Source organism: Myotis myotis, unplaced genomic scaffold (assembly GCF_014108235.1).
Source record: "Myotis myotis isolate mMyoMyo1 unplaced genomic scaffold, mMyoMyo1.p scaffold_m19_p_1, whole genome shotgun sequence".
NCBI classification, from domain to species: domain Eukaryota; kingdom Metazoa; phylum Chordata; class Mammalia; order Chiroptera; family Vespertilionidae; genus Myotis; species Myotis myotis.
This window is the reverse complement of record NW_023416313.1, coordinates 172,605,794-172,617,331: the sequence shown is the minus strand read 5'-3', so window position 1 is coordinate 172,617,331 and position 11,538 is coordinate 172,605,794. Positions and strand designations below refer to the sequence as shown.

Sequence of the window (11,538 nt, the reverse complement as noted above, 5' to 3'; positions counted from 1 at the left end):
TATGCTACAAGAAGCTTTTGGCAATGTTTTTCAGCAGAAAGTACATGGAAAAATCTCCATACTTTCCCTTCAATTATGTTGTGAACCTAAAACTGCTATTAAAAGTATACTCTTAAAATAAAAAATAAAAAAGACAGCTAAAGAGCACTCCTTTAGTGACATTCATTTCTTACAACCCATTGCCCTCAATGCACTCAAGTGGCCATACATAGCTGCATCTACAAAGCTGCATCAGGGGTCAGGAAGTGTAGTTTTATTCTCAGCACTATGTGCATCCCAGAAAGAGAAGAGAAATTGCTGGGGATAATTAACAGTCTTCTATGCCAGCTAACAACTTTGGTCAAGTGACTTTTCAAAATATATATGTGTGTGTGTGTGTATATATATATATATATATATATATATATATATATATATATATATATATATTCCTATTGATTTCAGAGAGGAAGGGAGAGGGAGAGAGAGAAACATCGGTGATGACAGAGAATCATTGTTCAGCTGCCTCCTGCACCCTCCCCCCGCCACCCCCCACCCCACCCCACACCCCCCACCCCCGCCTACTGGGGATTGAGTCCACAACCTGGGCATGTGCTCCTGACGAATCGAACTTGGGACCCTTTAGTCTGCAGGCCAATGCTCTATCCACCGAGCCAAATCAGCCAAGGATGGTCAACTGATTTTTATCTCTGCTTCCTCCATGCAAAAGAGACTCCTTGGATATAGCAGAGGTGCTAAGAAGAATGAATAAATGAGAAAATGAAAGCTAAAGTTCTTGTAATATAATGTTAGAATCTATTCAATCATTTTCATCTCATTTATATTACTGTTTTATACCTAATACTTAATTTATTTTAATGACCAGGTTATTATTTGGAAGAATTTCAAAGAAATATTTTTTTCAGATATTGGGAAACAGATCTTTATCATATTCACAACCTATTTACTATTTGCCAAGCATCATACCAGGTATTGTATGATTCTCACAAGTTTATGTAGAAGTATGACTATTGTAATCATTTAGAGATGAACAAAGTCAGGCTTAGATACTCAGAACAGCTGAAGCTGAGGTCCAAAATGAAGGGTTTTTTTTTATAGGCTGTTGAAATCAAAGTCTAAACTGAAAAACATTTGGTCCTATTAGGAAAGACATATCATAGATATTAAGATTTCATTGACAGAGAAAACAATGACTAAAAATATGATACATTAATTATGTCAAGGAATCTAAAGCCAATTGAATGTCTGAAATTAGTTAAAATTATTGAACACTAGAAAGAATGAGCCTAAAATTATATATTAGTCCAATGGAAAGATGATATTGAAGACAACTGATAGGGCCCCAGAATTGCTAACGTCTTTATAAAGAAGCACCACTCAGAATGTAGATATTTGAAAAATAAATTAGGCGCACGTGACACATTTCAGCAGAGAACAGTGAAAGTAATTCAATGCTTGTTGCTCAATAAGCTATTGATTCTATCAAACTGTGCCTTGCTCTTTTGTAAACAAACCTACAAGACAATACAACCTAAACTAATAATACAGAGCATGTAAAGTGAAAATTGAAAGCCTATTTTCTCCCTACACCCTTTCCAAATCCTAGTTCATAGAATTTATCACTGTTAAAATTTGACATGTATGCTCCCAGGCTGTATGTATGTATGTATGTATGTCTGAGTATAGAGATTTACTCATACTTTTACCCATACTTTTCTTTTAGTCAAACAGAATCACACTATATACATTGTTCTGTAGTCAACTATAATAAAATACAACTTGTTAAATAAACTACTATTTTAAAATGAAATTGAAATGTCACGTTTATAATGCAGGTAAGTTTCTGCTTCTCTATTTGTTTTACTAGTCTAATTGTCTATTTCAATGCCTATACTAGTCTGTTTTAGTTACGGTAGATTTTAATAAGGTTGATATCTGAAGGCAATTGTTTTTCACAACATTTTGACTATTCTCTATATTTCAGATATTCTTAGAGATTTTCCTCTTCCATCTGAACTTTTCCATAAGCCCTTTTTCATATGAACAAATTTATCTACTTCCATGAATAACCCTTCTGATTTGGATTATATTTCCTGTATTAATTTGGGAAAGATTGAAATTTTTTTGAAACATTAACTCTTCCCACTCATGCTAAATATGGTATGTCTAGTCAAGCTTTGCTTTATGTCTTTCAGTAAGATTACAGAATTCTTTATCATATGTTTGCTTAAAATTTACTCTTTTTTATGCTATGCTAATGGAAAAATTTCCACTTCCATTTGTAATGAGTTAGAAAAGTTATTGGTATTTGTATATTCATCTTGTATTCAGCCATTTTAATAAATTTTCTCAATAGTTCTTGGAATTTTTCACTGGCATTTCTAATTTTTCACTACGATATCAGGTATTTTTCTCCTTTCTCAATATTTTCTTAATGCATGCCCTATAATATCCAAAACAAGGTCAGATTATGTAGTATTCATTTGCCACTTGGAGGAAAAAGCTACTCACCATTTCTGTGCTGAGGAATTTCTTGCCCAATAAATCAGGTAAGGCCTGCCTCTTACTATTGAGTGGAAAAAGCCAAATATTTGCCTTCCTACCCCCTTGATCTTAAATGTGGGCACTTGAGGTAGACTGCTAATTAAATGTGCTCCATTAGAGAACTCTGAGATAATGAAGCAAAAATACAGGACCAATTAAGAATTTAATTTTTCACAATGGCCTAATATTTGCCCTCACAGGCTAACAGTGTCATGACACCATCCATAACTGGATTTAGTAAACTTCAATGCAAGTAGTGGCTTCATTAACATCATAAGATTTTTGAGGTTCATCCACATTGTGGCATGTATTTCATCCCTTAAATTGTGAATAATATTTCATTGTACATATATACAATAACTTTTTAATCTATTCATCCATCATGGAAACTTGGGTTGTTTCCATCATTCACTTATTGTGAAAAGTGCTGCTATAAACATGAATGTACATGTTGAAGTATGTGTTTTCAATTATGGGGGATATACATCTAGGAGTGGAATTGTGGAATCATATGGTAATTCTGTTTTTGACTTTTTCAGGAACCACCAAACTGTTTCCCACAGTAACTGGACTATTTACTGCCAGTAATGTGCAAGGTTTCCAATTTCTCAGCATCCTCATCAGCATTTGTTGTAGTGCATCATTGTTGTTGTTGTTATTGCCATGCTAGTGGGTGTGAAGTGGTACCTCATTGTGGTTTTAATTTGCATTTCCTTAATGACTAAAGATATTGAGCATCTCTTCATGTGCTCCTTGGCCATTTGTACATGTTCTTTGGAGAAATGTTAGTATAAGTTTTTGCCATTTAAAAAATAAGGTTGTTGTCTTTTTTGTTGTTGTTGAGTTGTAAGAGTTTATTATATGCCCTGGATACTAGTCCCTTGTCAGATATGCCATTTACAAATATTCTTTCCTATTATGGTTATTATCTTTTCACTTTTTGATTATGCCCTTTGGTGCACAAAGGTTTTCATGTTACTGAAGTCTTCTTGATCTGGTTTTTTGTTGTTATTGTTGCTTGTGATTTTGATGTGATATCTAATAATCCATTGCCAAAGCCAAGTTATGAAGATTTACTACTATATTTTCTTCTAAGATTTTTTTGGTTTAGCTACTATACGTGGCTAATTAATAAATTTTTAGTTAATATTTATATATGGTATGAAGTAGGGGTCCGACTTCATTCTTTTGCATGTGATATCAAGTTGTCCCAATATCATTTGTTAAAGAGACATTTCTTTTCCCATTGAATGGTCTTGGCATCCTTGTCAAAACTCAATTAGTCAGTGACCTCAAAGGTACAGGGAACAAAAGACAAAATAGGACCACATCAAAATTTTAAAATTATGTTCATCAAAGGAGCTAATAACACAGTAAAAAGGCAACCCATAGAGTGTAAGAAAATATTTGCAAATCATATATCTGAATAAGGGTAAATATCAAAAATACATAATTAAAGAACTTGTATAACTCAACAACTAACAACCCAAAGGCAAAGGACTTGAATAGACATTTTTCAAAAGAAGATAAAAAAAGGCCAAGAAGTACATGAAAAGATATACAATATCATTAATCATTGAGTACTGCAACTCAAAATCACAATGAAGTACCACCTTACATCCATTAGGATACATACTGTAAAAAACAAAACAGAAAATAACAAATGTTGACAAGGGTGTGGAGAAATTGGAACCCTCGTGCACTGCTGGTGGGAATATAAAGTGGTACAACCACTGTGGAAACTGTTTGGTGCTTCCTGAAAAATTAAAAATAGAATTACCATATGATCCAACAATTCCATGTCTGGCAATATACCCAATATAATTGAAATCAGGGTCTAAAAAAGATATCTATACACACATGCTCATATCAGCATTAATCACAATATCCAAAAGGTAGAAGCAACTGAATAAATGAATGGCGCCAATTTAGCTCAGTGGATAGAGCATCAGCCCACGGACTGAAGGGTACTGGGTTCAGTTCAGCTCAAGGGCACCTACCTTGGTTGCAGGTTTGATCCCTGACCCTGGTCAGGGCCCGTGCGGGAGGCATCCAATCAATGTGTCTCTCTCACATCAGTGTTTCCTTCTCTCTGTCTTTTGTCCTCCTTTCTCTTTCTTCAAAATCAATGGAAAAATATACTCAGGTGAGGATTTTTAAAAAATTAAGATAAATGAATGGATAAGCAAAATATGATACAGTAAGTTCTCACTTTGTATTGATAGGTTCTGTGACTGTAAGCGAAATGATGTGTAACAAAACCAATTTTACCATAGGCTAATTAATATACTATAAATGAGAGTTAAGCTCCTATGGCATCTCATCATTATATGAAATGTTGAATGAGACGTTATTTGAGGAACTGCTGTATATACATGTCATAGAATATCATCCACCTTTAAAAAGGAATGAAATTCTGACCCATGCTACATGAATGAATCTTGAGGACACTATGCTAAGTAAATTATGCCAGCCTTAAAATGACACATACTGTGTGATTTCACTTACATGAGGTACTTAGGGTAGTGAAAATCATAAAGACAGAAAGTAAAAAGGTGGTTGCCAGGGTCTAGGGCAGTGATGGCTAAGCTTTTGAGCTCGGCGTGTCAGCATTTTGAAAAACCCTAACTTAACTCTGGTGTCGTGTCACATATAGAAATTTTTTGATATTTGCAACCATAGTAAAACAAAGATTTATATTTTTGATATTTATTTTATATATTTAAATGCCATTTAACAAAGAAAAATCAACCAAAAAAATGAGTTCGCGTGTCACCTCTGACACGCGTGTCATAGGTTCGCCATCACTGGTCTAGGGAGAAGTGATAATGAGGAGTTATTGTTTAATGCAGCGGTTCTCAACCTGTGGGTCGTGACTCCTTTGGGGGTCGAACAACCCTTTCACAGGGGTCGCCTAAGACCATCCTGCATATCAGATATTTACATTATGATTCATAACAGTAGCAACATTACAGTTATGAAGTAGCAACGAAAATAATTTTATGGTTGGGTCACAACATGAGGAACTGTATTTAAAGGGCCAGAAGGTTGAGAACCACTGGTTTAATGGGTTGAGAGTTCAACTTTGTAAGATGAAGAATGTATGTAACATTACTGATCTTAAAAATGTCAAGAATAGTTTTGGCTAGTGTGGTTCAGATGTAGAGCATCAGCTCATGCACTGAAAGATTGCAGGTTTGATTCCTGGTCAAGAGCATGTACCTGGGTTGCAACCAGTCGATGTGTCTCTCTCACATCAATGTTTCTCTCTTTCTCTCCCTCTCTCTGTCCCCCTCCCTCCTTTCCATTCTCTCTAAAAATCAATGGGAAAAGTATATCCTCAGGTGAGGATTTAAAAAATGGTAAGGATGGTAAATTTTGTTCTGTGTACTTTGCCATAATTTTTTTAACAGTCAGTACAGTAGTTACCTTTAGAGAAGTAGGAAGGGATTTGATGGGAAAAGGGCATACCCATTTACTGTTATTTTACCCCAGTAGTATAATTTTTATGGAATTTGGAGAGTTAGACAAAATCATAAATTTGAGCTATTATATAAATTAATAAAAAGAGACTTAGAGAGCTTTGATAATATTCTCAAAATTAGTTAATTCATATGGAATAAGAAAATAAAGTTAAGAGTTCAGGTGGTCTAAGTCTGTTCTGAGGTTGTTTTCTGTCCAATAGGGGTGGTTAGGTCTGAGTTTAGTTTGAATATAACCTCAAAGCAGTAAAAAATCAGTCTTTGATTGAGATAAGAATACATCACTGGCCATTCTCATCTCTTCATTTACCTTTTCCCAGTTGCTGTGACAAAGATGCTTCACTAAATGGAGAATAGGAAACAGAATTCACATTCAATTGTTTGCCTTTGGTGCCTAAATGTACTACCAGAGGATAAACAGATTTAATTCTGTATTTTGAATTTTGAAGCTGTAGAATAAAACATCACAAATTCAATGCTGATTGTGTTTAGATGTTAAGTTGATTCTTGCTGCCAAATGACAAAACAAAATAGTGATGATCATTGAATTTGCATCAATGCAGTCTTTGTGCTTACTTATTCATGAGTGCTGCACTGATTCTCCCCAACTCATAAAAGGTTTATAAGAATACAAGAGGGAACATACTGAAAAGTTTTTAAATATTTAGTAATTAAATGGCAAGTTTTCAAATTATGCTGGAAAATTAAAGTCATCTTTCTTATTCACTGCAACAGACCTGCATTAGAATTTTGAAGTAGTTCATTGCTTAAAAGAGTTCAAAATCCCTGTTCACATGTTTAGAATCCCCTTCTCTTGTATGAGGATATGGAAAAAATGAATGTTTCTAGATATAACTAAAGCAAACCTTTGATAGAATCTCATTTCCTCTCATTCCTCATGCCAAGCTGATGTGTTTATCCATTCTCTAACCTACTTATTGTGAGAAGCACCTGACCATTAAGATGACTGTTAGTTAACTCCTTGAAGACAGTTGCAGGTTTTAACTTCATTCTTTCTCAAACCTAGAGTTGTGGTGCTCAGTCTTGGCTGCAGGTAAGAACCAATTGTGAGGGTTAATTTTACATGTCATTTTAACTGGACCATGGTGCCCAGATATTTTATTAAACATTATTTCTGGCTGTGTCTGTGAGGATGTTTCTAGTTGAGATTATCTTTTGATCAGTAGATTGAGTAACACAGCTTGTTCTCCCCAGTGTGGGTGGGCCTCATCCAATCTGTTGAAGGCCTGAATAAAGTAAAAGGCTAAGAAAGAAATCATTCTCTCTGCCTATCTCAGAATTTGTACATTGGTCATACTTGGACTCAGACTGGAACTAACACCATTGGCTCTCCTGGTTTTTAGGCCTATGGGAAAACACAAAAGAGAGGTTTATAAGATATGAAGGGTATAATTAACAGGTCAAATGTATACCTCAAAACAGTTGTACAAGAAAAGAATAGAGGAGCATCATTATTTGAAGAGAAAATTGCTGCAAATCTTCTGGAATGAAAGAGACTACCTGGGGCGGGTGGGGAGGCAGCGAAGAAAAGACACAATTTCAGATTGAAGGTATACCAAGTTCCCCCCCTGGATAAATTAAATGAGATGCAGAAGTAGATGCATTATCATCAAAGTACAGAATACAGAAAGAAAAATTTAGAAGACACGAAAGAGGAAAAGGCAGTACATTTATAATGGGAAAATTCCAACTGACTGACTGTGGGCTTGTTATGTTGACTATCATAAGATGATAGAATAATAATTTTAAATATTGAGGAAAAATAACTCTGTCTATAAATCTATACCCAGATGAATTATCTCCAAGATTAAGGGGAAAATAAAATCCCTTCTAAGCAAGCAAAGATTAAATTTATAACACTCAAGTCACTGAATTTTTATAAAAGTATATATTTTAAAAAATTTAAGCCAGAGTAAGATATAGGCTTTAAGAATAATATGTGCAAACAATGTGAATAAATCAAATTAATATCTGATTATATAAAAATAAAAGGAAAGGGAAGAACTGGAAAAATAAGGTGAAATTAAGAAACTGAATGAACATGGAAGAGGGAGGTGGTGTGGGCTTTTACATCAGAATCCTTACATTTTAAAGAGGAGGAGATATTGACTAATTTTATATTTTCAGTCAAGTACAATCAGAAACTTGCAAATCAGTAAAGAAAAAAGTGAGTAAAGAAAACTCAATCAACTAAATAAATAAATTCGCAAGCAAAGTAGGAGGAAGAACAAATAAAACACAGAAAGTAGAAAACAATACAATATGGTTGAAATGAATCCAAGTCTATGAGTAATCATGATAAATGAAATGGATTATACTGCTTTTTGAAATACAAGATTGTCAAACAGCGTTTCAAAACACAAACTAGCTATATGTTGTATTTAAAGAACTCATCTAAAATGTATGACACTAAAGGATGAGGGCTTGAGGTTGTTATTACTATGACCCCATTTGTACCGAGGCTGGAGGCCATGGAAAACTCTACTCTTACAACCTGCTAGACCTGTAGACAAATGATGATTCATGCATAATGACCCTGTTATTATAAAAAGATTTGTTCTCCAGTCTTCCAAGTTTAACATATTTTAAAGAGAAGCATTATTAATTCTTCAGTATTTGAAGAAATGACTGTGGACAAAGGGTGCCTTTTGGGTTTTCACGTGCCAATCTGGAAAAGGTGCCAAGATTCATTTACTACTTGCACCCTTCTGCAGTCTAATTAAAATGTGCAAGCTCATTCTAGCTCAGGCCTAATGAACAAGAGCTGCAGTGCAATCAGAAATCACTGCTGCACTAAGCACAATGGCCAATCACTCCTCGGAGGAGACCATAAAGCTACAGAAAGATTTTATGTTAGCAGTCTTAAATAGGGTAACTAAAGACAGTACTGTCCATTCATTCACTGATGCTAAAAAATTAGAATTTTCCTGCTATCCTATATTATTACACTTTTAGAGTTGTTATTTTGATCTAATATAAATATAATACTTAGTATTAGGTATTAAATAGTGTGTTTGAAAGACTGATATTTTGCTTTGGGTTTACTAAAATACTAAGCTGAGCAATTATTATCTTTCTCTTGATAAGATGCAGATAGAAGACAGATGCACACTCATTTCTCAGGGCAAGATTGTGAATGTTATCCACACTTAAAAATAATATTACATATGACTAAAAAATATGAATGGAACAGAATGCAATCCATAAGTAAAGTTCAATAGATATAGGAATTTGGTATGTGATGAAGGTGGCATTAGAGGGGAAAAGACAGATTCTTCAAATAAATAATGTTTAGACAACTTACGCCAAAATAAATTCTTCACAAAGCAAAATTTGATATTAAAAAAATTATTCCTTAAAGTACTAGAAGAAAACATAGATTATTAAATATATAATCTTGGAATAGGGATGGCCTTTCTTAGTATGGTGTAAAACCAGGATTACATAAAGGAAAAGAATAAATAAATTTGACTACATAAAAATTAGTATCATTTCCATGAAAACTATATATAGTAAAGTTAAAAACAACATACTGGAAAAAACATTTGAATATAAACTACAAAGTGCTGTATTAAAATCTACATTGGGTTTCTACAATTCACTAGGAAAAGGTGCACACCACCAATAGAATATGGCAAATAAATAAAAGATAGTAAGAGTAAAAATAAATGCTCACCCAGCACATTGTTTAAAAGATAAAAGTAACATAAGCAATGAGATACTATTTCTACTTATTTTTAAAAATATTTTTATTATATTTCAGAGAGAGAGAGAGAGAAACAACAATGATGAGAGAGAATCATTGATCAGCTGCCTCCTGCACACCCCACACTGGGGATCGAGCTCACAATTCGGGCATGTGTCCTGACCTGGAACATGGAAACAACTCAATCCTCCTTCAACAGGTGACTGAATGAACATATTATGGTATATCCAAACAATGGAATACTCTCATCTATTAAAAGAACTGAACTTTGATACATGCAGCAATATGGATAAATCTCAATATAATTAGGCTGAGTCAAAGACAGGGGTGGGCAAACTTTTTGACTCGAGGACCACAATGGGTTCTTAAACTGGACCGGAGGGCTGGAACAAAAGCATGGATGGAGTGTTTGTGTGAACTAATATAAATTCAAAGTAAACATCATTACATAAAAGGGTACGGTCTTTTTTTCAATAGTTTTATTCATTTCAAACGGGCCGGATCCGGCCCTCAGGCCGTAGTTTGCCCACGGCTGGTCAAAGACGTCAAACAAATATAAAATTATAAAAATTCACATTAATCTGTAGTTACAGAAAGGAGATTAGATGGCCTCACAGTTGCATTTCAAGGCTTATCAGAGCGTATGCTTTATATGTGTGCAGTGTATTGCATGCCAAATCGTAATTCAATAACACTGTAAAAATAACCATTCTCTCTTTGTTCCTACAGCTTTGATTTAGAGTCTGAGCTTTGGAGTTGGAAGGCCTTGGATGGAGTCCCTTTTTTTTTTTTTTTATCATGTATTAGCTATGTGACTTGAGGGAAGTTAAAATCAGTTTTCATCATCGATAAAATGGATGTAACAAAAGTGCCTATTTCAAAATATTGTTCAAAGGATTGAATCTGTAATAATGCAACACTTGACTCACTGCCTATCAACAGGTAAGTGATAAAAAAATGCCCACTGTGCCCTGGCTGGTGTGTTCAGTGGTTGGAGCGTCAGCCTGCATACCAAAGGGTTTCAGGTTCGATTCCTCAGCAAGGGCACATACCTGGGTTGTGATTTGCTTCCCATCCCAGTTGGAGTGTGTGCAGGAGGCAACCAATCAATGTGTCTCTCTCATATCAATGTTTCTCCCCACCTCTCTTCCCCTTCCTCCACTCTCTGAAAGCAATGGAAAAAATACTAGAGTCCTCTGGTAAGGATGAACAATAATAAAAATTTCTCATTGCTATTATCAGTAGTACCACATAGTGATAAGAGAAAGGGAGGGAGTATGTCTTATCCATCCTTGAATTTTCAGTTGGACCAAGTATACCCTCAATCTTTAGTAAATTTAATTGGATAAGATGGCTTATTATTATAATACACAGAAGTGCCTTTATCATTCCTCAGCACTTGAGCATTTGAACCATTTCCAGGTTGTTGTTTTTTTATTTATTTAAAAATGTACACAGTTATGACATATTGATACAGTAATCTCACAGACCGCCCCCCAACTTCCATTTCAATATTTGGGGGATGCATTCTCAATAATATTATCACAGCAAAGAACATGCTTAGAATATTGGGTTGTAATCACTTTTATTTTGTTTAGAACATTTTCCCATCCTCTGTCATCTGGTACCATCATCCCCTTTCCTTTGGAGAATGCATAAGGAGGAGGAGAGCCTGGGGGGCATGGCCATTCATGGTGTCCACCTTCCTGCTGAGTCTCTCATTGTCCTATATTCCTCTGGGCAGTGACTGATTTGTTGGTGGGAGGGCACGTGACCTGAGTCTTC

General features: G+C 34.8%; 1 long non-coding RNA gene across 3 annotated transcripts; it reads left to right on the top strand.

Moving 5' to 3' along the window:
- Positions 1-604: 604 nt before the first annotated feature.
- LOC118664581 lies at positions 605-10,726 on the top strand. Of its 3 annotated transcripts, XR_004970367.1 has the most exons (4): positions 605-969; positions 1,724-1,835; positions 6,933-7,080; positions 10,483-10,726. It is a non-coding gene; the product is annotated as an uncharacterized LOC118664581 (long non-coding RNA). The 3 variants fall into 3 exon arrangements; XR_004970369.1 differs by lacking the exon at positions 6,933-7,080; XR_004970366.1 differs by lacking the exon at positions 6,933-7,080 and having other exon boundaries at positions 1,724-2,549.
- Positions 10,727-11,538: the final 812 nt, after the last annotated feature.